This window comes from Juglans regia, chromosome 7 (assembly GCF_001411555.2).
Source record: "Juglans regia cultivar Chandler chromosome 7, Walnut 2.0, whole genome shotgun sequence".
Lineage (NCBI taxonomy): Eukaryota > Viridiplantae > Streptophyta > Magnoliopsida > Fagales > Juglandaceae > Juglans > Juglans regia.
In genome coordinates, this window is record NC_049907.1 from 31938506 (window position 1) to 31948277 (window position 9772).

At 36.9% G+C, this 9772-nt stretch overlaps 1 non-coding gene across 1 annotated transcript; it reads left to right on the forward strand.

Annotated features, from left to right (window-relative positions):
* Nucleotides 1-8881: 8881 nt before the first annotated feature.
* On the forward strand, nucleotides 8882-8989 carry LOC118349081. Its single transcript, XR_004802074.1, has one exon. It is a non-coding gene; the product is annotated as a small nucleolar RNA R71 (small nucleolar RNA).
* The last annotated feature ends 783 nt before the right edge of the window (nucleotides 8990-9772 follow it).

The window sequence follows — 9772 nt, forward strand, 5'->3', positions numbered from 1 at the left end:
TCCACTCTGGAGTATTTAAATTAGATGTGAAATCCCCTAGATTGATGAAGTACTATCATGTTGTGAAGCAGTATATGGCAGGAGCACACGACCCTTGGAGAGTTGTGAAGCATCCATTTTCAAGTAAACAAACATGTATATGTAACAAGGTCCTTGTCAAGTCAAGTCATTTTATGTTCATGTCAAAGTTATGTTTTTCCCATGTCAAACATGAATAGAGGTATGTGACCTTGTATTGCATGTCCCAACACATCAAGTTCTGTCAAATCCCAGGCAAAGTTTGAGGATGTCACAGGGTGGTATTAGAGCAATATGTCTCTGAGTAAACCCAAAAGTCCCTAGGAGTTGATACCAAAATATAGGATTGGATTTTTGAAGTAATGGGTTAAACAAGTGAGCATGTGTTTCAAGATGTAACACGTAGTGTGTGGCAGAGTACCTAAAAACCCTAGTGGGGACAACAATCGAGAGAAATATAATCCTCCAATGGACAGAGGACAAGGAACAGCAGAAGCTATTCGTTTACTGACGGATGTGCTCAGACAACAACAGAAACAAGAACAAGTGCAAGGGCATAGATAGGAAGTTAGAGGATGCCCTTACGAGAATTTATTGGTGTACCATTTCCCAAACTTCTTGGGCAACATAGGGCCCACGAGGGCAAATAGTGAATGACCGACCTGGATCGAACATTCGAGATATGCAGGGGCACCCGAGATCAAAAGGTATTGTACGCCGAATATGTACTGCAAGGAGAAGCCGACATATGATATACGAGAAGGCAACTTCTTGCAAAGGAGTCGGGAACCCTACCTACCTTAACCTAGGGAAGATTCTTGGATGATTTCGACAGTAAATTCTTCCCATAATTCGTGGAGCAATAAAGGTCATATGAGTTTGCATCTTTGGTATAAGGCAACATGTTTGTGGAGCTATACACTACCAAATTCATGGGATCGGGAAGGTTTGCACATTACGTGATTTCAATTGGGAAGATGTAGCCCAGAAGATCCAAGGAGGGCTGTAGTCGAGGATTCACAATCAAGTGGCTTGCTCAAGGATCGAGAATTACCAAGAATTGGTAAATATAACTCTTGTTTTTGAAGCATAGAAGAAAGGGTTGACCGCTCAAATTAATTCTGAATGGAAGAGAGATTTTTCGTTTGCAGTTGGAGGAAGTAAGGAGAAGAAAATGCCATCTGCTAGCCCAGTTCAAGGCAAGGGCATTGTTATTGGAAGACAGATGCCGCCGTCAAAATTTGATTATACCCAAAGAATAATGCAGTAGTTGTAGCACATCTTTGGGGTGTCGATTCCACAGAGAGACAAATTAAAAGAATAGTAGAAGGAACAAAGAAACTAAAGAAAAATATTAAATGATTAATGGAGAACAAAGATTAATTTTAAATGCAAATTAAAGTGAAGCAAAGTGACTAACGGAAAAAGTACTCAAGTTTGACAAATAGTAAAGTGTTGGGAACTCCTTGCACAAATTTGATATTTTAATTATTTTTAATTCATTGAATAACTCAATTGGGAACTTAAATCCCAAAATTCATAATCAGAATGTATAGATTTATAAACAAAGATTAAGCCAAATGTAACCCTTTGAAAAATCATTCACCACTTTTAAAATACATAAATTATTATCACTATTGTTTTGACGACAATATATGCAGGAAGCGATATTGCAACAAAGAATTTAATCAATATAGATAAATAATTGATCTAAACATAATAAAAAAGCTAATCCATTCAATAGAAAAAGCATGACTGAATCCATAAACAAAATGAATTCTATGATTATTCGGAAAAGAAAATATCAACAATAAATTGTGAATAATAAAACAAAAGAGTTTTAGTAATTAAAAATCAAATAGATAAATAAAAAATAAATTAAAAATACTATCTAATGTATAAGTTCATCCCTAACCTTATTTAAGAATTTAACTATCTATTTGAGCAAGAGCAACCCAAACTCTCCAAAAAGAACAGCCAAGAAAATAACCTAGAATAATCTCTTAAACTCCTTGTGTACGTGCTGTAAAAAACGGTTCAAGAGTCCCTCCTTAACCACCAACCTTTCTTACGCCCAATATCCTTTAATTCAAAAGTATCCAATCGTTGAAAAGTTCTAGTCGATTTCAAAGTCCTACTTCACTGTCTCCACCTACCAACTTTCTTTCTAACGTCTAACACCCTAAAGAATCCTCGATGTTGTCTCTCTTGGCCAAGCAAAAGACTTGCTTTTTGAATTGAAATTGGGTCCCACGTGTGCTGCATTTTTATTTTATTTTTTTATGTTTTTCATATCTTGATCCAAAAATCCAACAGCAAAGGACATGGTTAGAGCATAATAGAAAATATAAACTGCATCCTACTGTGCGCTGCAGTCGCCGCACACTCAACTTATTGTGTGAAAAAAAAAATATACATATGTGGTGTGCTGCGACTTCCGGCTGATGCATAGCACAGCTCTAGAACATAAATTGAAAACTTTAAAAAATGTTAAGTGTAAAACTCAATTGTAAATTATCTCTCACCAACAAATAATGCAATATTTAAAATTTAAAATATCATAAAATCATGCTCAAATATATCTCAATGTGAATCGATATTAAATTCAATAATATAAATTATATATAATTATTTCTATTCACATTTTAACATTTTAATCCAACAATAGAGTATTTCGAGTGTATTTTCGTACATTCATCACACCCCCAACTTACTTATTGCTAATCTCTAGCAATTTTCATGCCAAAACAACGAAAGAGACCAAAACAAATCACACACAAAGACCTCAGACTTTCCAGATTCACATATCAAAGCAACCTTAGGAATATAATAACCCTATCACAAGCAATCCACCTATAGCAATTCACAGTGTGTGTGTTCCAAACTATGTCCATCTAACCAGAAGTCCTGACATTGACAAACATTGACCTTATGATAGGAACACTAACAAATGAGACTTCAACCATTATTTCCAAAAGCTTACTTAGGATAAGAATGATTAACACAAAAGGTTGTAACGTGGCTTAGGTTCAGGGCTATATGAAAAAAAACGAAAAATGATTCAAAAACTTCCAAATACATACAAAAGGAATCTTATTAAATCTCTCAATAAACCACATTTTTTCACTTAATGTACTCTTCAACCTTTCAAATCCTCGAATAATGCCTCTTTTTCTTTTTCCTTTTTTTTGTTATTTTTTTATTATTTTTTTTATAATTTGTTGAACAATTATGTCACACAGGTATTTTGCTATTTCTACCCAGCCTTAGTATTTTTGCCTTTGAAGTTCACTCACTTGAACACCTTGTAATTCATGTTCTTCCATTTTCTCTCTCTCTCTTTTTTTATTCCGTGCTAAAAAAAGAATTCCACATCTAGTACACACTTGGAAGTAACAAGAGTAGAAAAAGTTAGTGTATAGGTTATACTCCAATGTGGAGAGGTATGAATGATGTGGGCATATGAAAAGAAAAAGTTGCATGTGTTTATTGGCTCAAAGTTGGCTACTAGGGGTCAATGATGGAAAATGTTAGCTTGAAAAGCTCAAACGTTGATCCTAAGTTGACCTTCGTCATATCCCCAGTATATCCACCATCAATTCTCAAAAGAAGTGCCCAATTCAACAGATCAATGAACGCTTATCACAATTTACTGCATTTGTAGCCTTTCAATTCTCTCCAAATCTCACATGAATACTTAAGCAAAAAAGTTCTCTAACTACATGTGTCAAACCACCATCTTACCACAAGGTTGGATAAGTGCATTAGGGGTTCTGTGAATGCTTAAGCAAAAAAAAAAAAAAATTATGATGGGTTTGGTGAATTCACGAAGATGGCTATGAATGGAATGAGTACACATGTGAAAAAGATGCACGTGTGATGCAAATTGAGAAACATTTGACACATGAAAATATGTCACAGAGTTCCAACAAGTATTTTTAAATACTGAATTTGCACCACCACCCCCAATATAAATGAAATATTGTCCTCAATGTTTAAGAATCAAATTTGAATTGGGAGTAACTAAAAAGGGTAGAATACACCTGATGAATGACATGGGCAGCTCGCTAAGAACCAAAGATGGTAACCTGAAATGACAAAATGAAACTAACCTACAAACAAAAATAAAGAAAACAACAAGAAGCAAAAAGGAAAATAAGGAAAATAAGAGAAAACAAAAGTAAAACCAAACAAACAAAACAAATAAAGAAAAACATGCCTGCGTGGTGGTGGTCAAGGTTGATAGATCGAATCCACAAGTGGAATGTCTTTCACTTCTGAAACTTGCCTATCAATTAATACTTTAAGGTGTTGACCATTTACTTTAAAGATCCGACCATCCTTAGGATCTTGTATTTCTACTGCCCTATTTGCAAAACCATTCTTCACTACAAAAGAGCTGGTCCACCTAGACCGAAGTTTTCCTGGATACTTATGGAGTCTAGAATCATTAAGAACACTCGATTATTAGGCTTAAACGTTTTTCTCAAAATATTTTTATCTTGAAACACTTTCTTTTAGCCTTATAGATTCTAAAGTTCTCATAAGCATAATATCTCAACTCTTCTGATTCGGTCAACTGAAAATTTCTAAGTTTACCTGCTTCTCCTGTGTCAAAATTGAAATGTTTGATGGCCCAATAAGCTCGATGCTCGAGCTCCACAGGTAAGTGGCAAGGCTTTCCAAAAACAAGCCTATAAGGTGACATGCCTAAGGAAGTTTTGAAAGCTGTACGATAGGCCCAAAGCGCACCAACTAGTCTCAAAGACCAATCTTTGCAATCAGGGTTAACCGTTTTTTCTAAAATTTGCTTAATTTCCCTGTTTGTAAGTTCTACTTGTCTACTTGTATGGGGGTGGTAGGCAGTAGAGATCTTATGTACCACCTCATATTTTTTCATCAAAACCTCAAAAGGACGGTTGCAAAAATGTGTACCCCGGTCACTAATAATAGCACGTGGTGTACCAAATCAAGATAACATATTCTCTTTGAGAAATTTAATTATCGTCCTATTATCATTGCTCCTGCAAGCTGCTGCCTCTACCCATTTTGACACATAGTCTACTACCACAATAATATATTGATATCCAAAAGAATGAGGAAGTGGTCCCATAAAGTCAATGCCCCAACAATAAAAAATTTCAATCACTAAAATCGGATTTAAGGGCATCATATTACGATGGGACATAACTTCTAACTTTTGACAGTTTTCACATGAGTGACAATAGATGTTTGCATCCTTAAACAAGGTAGGCCAATAAAATCCACAATACATAATTTTTGCAGCAGTTTTCTTCATTGAAAAGTGGCCCCCACAAGCTTGGGAGTGATAAAATTCCAAGACGCTAGCAATCTCCTCATCGGGGATGCAACGCCTTAAAATTTGGTTAAGGTAGTATTTGAAAAGAAAATGGTCATCCCAATAGAAACTACGTACCTCAGTCATGAACTTCCTCTTGTCCTGTGCACTCCAATCTATATGTATCTCACCCGCAGCAAAATAATTCACAATGTGAGCAAACCATGGTAGAGAAATAATAGAAAGTGAATGCTCATCGGGAAAATCATCCCTGATTGGCAGGTGGTTAGAGGTGTCCTCAAATGTGAGCCTTGAGAGATGGTCAGCCACTATGTTCTCCACTCCTTTCTTGTCTTTGATGGTGATATCAAATTCCTGCAAAAGTAAAATCTACCGTATTAGTCGCGCCTTAGCATCCTTTTTTGTAAAAATGTACTTTAAGGGCTGCATGATCCGTGAAAATAACAATAGGAGAACCAATCAAGTAAGCACGAAACTTATCCAAAGCAAACACTATAGCTAGCAACTCTTTTTCAGTGGTGGAGTAGTTCATCTTAGCGCTATTTAGAGTTCTACTACCATAGTAAATGACAAAAGGCTTCCCCTCCCGTCCCTGTCCAAGAATAGCACCTACGGTAAAGTCACTAGCATCAAACATGATCTTAAAAGGTAAAGTCCAATCAGGTGGCTACATTATGGGTGCTGAGTTGAGCTTGCCAATTAGCGTTTTAAAGGCCTCTTGACAAGCTTGTGTCCACTCAAATGGAGCATCTTTAGCTAGGAGGTCACATAGTGATCTAGATATGGTGGAAAAATTATGTATAAACCTCCTATAAAAGCCTGCTTGACCAAGAAAGGATCTCACATCCTTTACTATCCTAGGTGTAGGCAACTTAGAGATTAATTCAATCTTAGATTGATCAACCTCTATCCCCCTAGAAGAAAGAATATGCCCTAAGACAATACTTGAAGGTACCATAAAATGGCATTTTTCCATTCAAAACCAATTCCTTCTCCTCACAACGAGTCAACACTCTTTCTAAATTCAATAAGCATGCATCAAAAGAAGATCCAAAAACAGTCAAGTCATCCATAAAAACTTTCATGCAATTTTCAACCATGTCACTAAAAATGCTCATCATGCAACTTTGAAAAGTAACAGGTTTACACAATCCAAATGGCATTTTACGAAAAGCATAAGTACTGAAAGGACAAGTGAAAGTGGTTTTATCCTGTTCTTCTAATGCAATTTCAATTTGATAATAACCAGAATAACCATCCAAGAAACAATGAAAGGATGACCAGCCACACGCTCAAGAATTTGATCAATAAAAGGGAGAGGAAAATGGTCTTTCCGGGTGGCAGCATTCAACTTTCTGTAATCAATGCACATCTGCCACCCAGTCACAAGTTTTGTAGGGACTAACTCTCCTAGGTCATTCTTCACCACGGTAACACCTGACTTTTTGGGAACAACCTGTGTAGGAGTTACCCATTTACTATCAGAAATGGGATATATCATTCATGTATCTAATAGTTCCAACACTTTATTCTTCACCGCTTCTTTCATAGTGGGATTAAGCTTACGCTGAAGGTCTCTACGAGGGTCAGTTCCTTCCTCCAAATTAATTTAATGAGAACAGACCAGGGTACTAACTCCTTTTATATCAGCAATGCTCCAACCTAAGGCTGACTTATGCTCACTTAGAGTCCGAATTAATTTCTCACATTGAAACTCAGACAATATAGATGAGATAATAACAGGAAAAGTATCACCTGAACTAAGGAAAGCATGCTTTAAACCCTTAGGTAGATGCTTCAATTTAACTTTGGATGCTTTCACACTTTAAGGAATTTTTTTTTCATCTTTCTCAAGCAACTCCTCAAACTTCGATAAGTGAGCTATAGAAACTCCCATATCCATAAGTGAGTCAAACATGTATGTCCGGTGGCTCTCGTCATCATCTTCTGGCTGTTTTGCAATATGGAAGATATTGACCTCGAGAGTCATGTTTTCAAAAGACAGCTTCATGAGCCCATTCCTGCAATTAATAAGAGTATTAGCAGTGGCAAGGCAAGGCTTACCTAAAATCAAAGGAATTTTAGAAGTAGTATCAACAACAGAGCTAGTGTCAAGGATTAGAAAATCAACAAGATAATTAAATTTGTCAATTTGAATTAGAACATCCTCTACAACACCCCGGGGTACTTTGACTAAACGGTCAGCCAATATCAAAACCACAGTGGTTGGTTTGATTTCTCCCTACCCCAACTGCAAATAAATAGAATTTGGCATTAGATTCACGCTAGCTCCTAAATCTAGCAAAGCTTGCCCAAACTCATGATTTCCAATGTTGCATGCAGTGGTTGGACAACCAGGATCCTTGCACTTGGGAGGAATCCACTACTCAATTAGAATACTAACTTGCTCTGTCAAGAACGCTATCTTCTTCACATGATGCTTCCTCTTAACAGTCTACAAATCCTTGAGAACTTTTGCATAAGTAGGAACTTGTTTAATCACATGCAAAAGAGGAAAATTGATTTTTACTTGCCTTAGATTCTCTAGGATTTCATTGTTAGGATCCAGAGTTTGCTTGCTTGACTTTAAAGATTGAGGGAATGGTACCTTAACAATACTCTCTGTCACCTTAGGTTCCTTGGGTAGCTCAACATCAGTACTATCTTGATCCTTTTCCACATCCTCTGATTTGTTCGTTGTTGGGATATGTAATGACTTACCACTTCTCATCACAATGACATTCACATCCTTCAAATTCTCTTGCGCCATGTGTTGACCATGGGGTGCAGACTGAGCTTGAGAATGAACTTACCTTGCTCATTCACACTCAAGGAACTCATCAATTTGGACACTTGGCTCTTTATCTCCTTATTTTCTTCAACAACTTGCTTAATTAAAGGTTCAAACTTTTGGTTAGTCTTACCCTGTGCCTCAATAAAAGCATGCAAAATGTTTCCTAAATGACTCCTAGAAGATGAAGGTGAATGATATGATCTAGGAGGTTGTGCAGGCGGCTGGTTTTCAGATTTTCAGTTAAAATTGGAGTGATTGCGCCACCCCGAATTATAGGTATTAGAGAAAGGTGCAAAAGGCACATACCTAAGGCATTACATTGTTCCTCATACATCCCTCTCATCTCAGCAAATGTGGGACACTCTTAGGCGAGGTGATCTACCCTGCCACACACAAAACATGGTTTAAAAGGCTCTGCATATTTAGCCACGTGTGTTGGCCTTAAGTCCTTAGTTTTTAACACATCTAGCTCCCTAGTGAGCATCTCAACCTTAGCCTTTAGGCTATCCTCTTCCCTGAGATGGTAAATTCTACCACCACTTAGATTTTCTGCAGGTCGTGACCTAATTGTGCTCTCAGTAGCACAAGGTCAAGTCCAAGTGTGAGCTTTTTCAACAAGCTCATTGAGGTATTTTATGGCCTCATCAGGATCTTTCTGTAAGAACTCACCATTACATATCATCTTCACAAATTGGCGCTCTCTAGGTGTAAGTCCCTCATAAAAATAGCTCACTAAGTGCCAATTCTTATACCCATGGTGAGGACACATACTCAACAACTCCTTAAATCTCTCTCAAGACAGATACAAAGTCTCACTGTCCTTTTGTGCAAAGGAAGAGATTTACCTTTTTAAAGCATTGGCCTTATGTTGGAGAAAATATTTATTAAAGAAGACCTGAGTCATCTCATTACATGACCCAATAGATCGTGGTCTCAGCGAGTATAGCCAACTCTTAGCTCTATCCTTCAAAGAGAAATGAAAGAGCTTAAGTCTCACAATGTCATCAGTTGCATTTTGACAATGAAAATTCACAACTACTTCCTCAAACTCCTAATATGTACATATGGATTTTTATTTTCCAAGCCATTAAAAGTATGGAGTAACTGTACCATCCCTGTTTTAAAATCCAGTTGGCGAGTGTTAGCTGGAAACATTATGCATGATGGTGTGGATGTGTGTGTAGGGTGGAGGTTTTTGTTTTTTTAAAGAGTGAGTAGTCACCTGACCAGTAGTGACCCCCACCCAAGTTTATTAATAAGTCCTCACTTGTGGCAGAGGAATACCGTAATAACAATCAGTGTACTCGGGCTTTACAATAATATGAAAGACTAATTAAGCCCCAAGTACCAGACCCCAAAAACATTTAACCAATAAATCACCAAACTAATAAAATACCAAGGTTACAACCTTAAATAAGGAAGTTCCCAAAAATCCGTCCATACTAAGCCTCGAAGATTTCCCCGACCAATGTTAGACTCTGTAAAATACTTACACCGAATACAAGCACTTTCTTTAGCAAGATAAACCGCTACCATATTAGCTTCTCTATAAATATGATGGATGGAACAATTTAATTCAGAAAGCAACCTTTTTATGTCATCCCAATAATCCCACAAATACCATAAGTTACATTTACCAG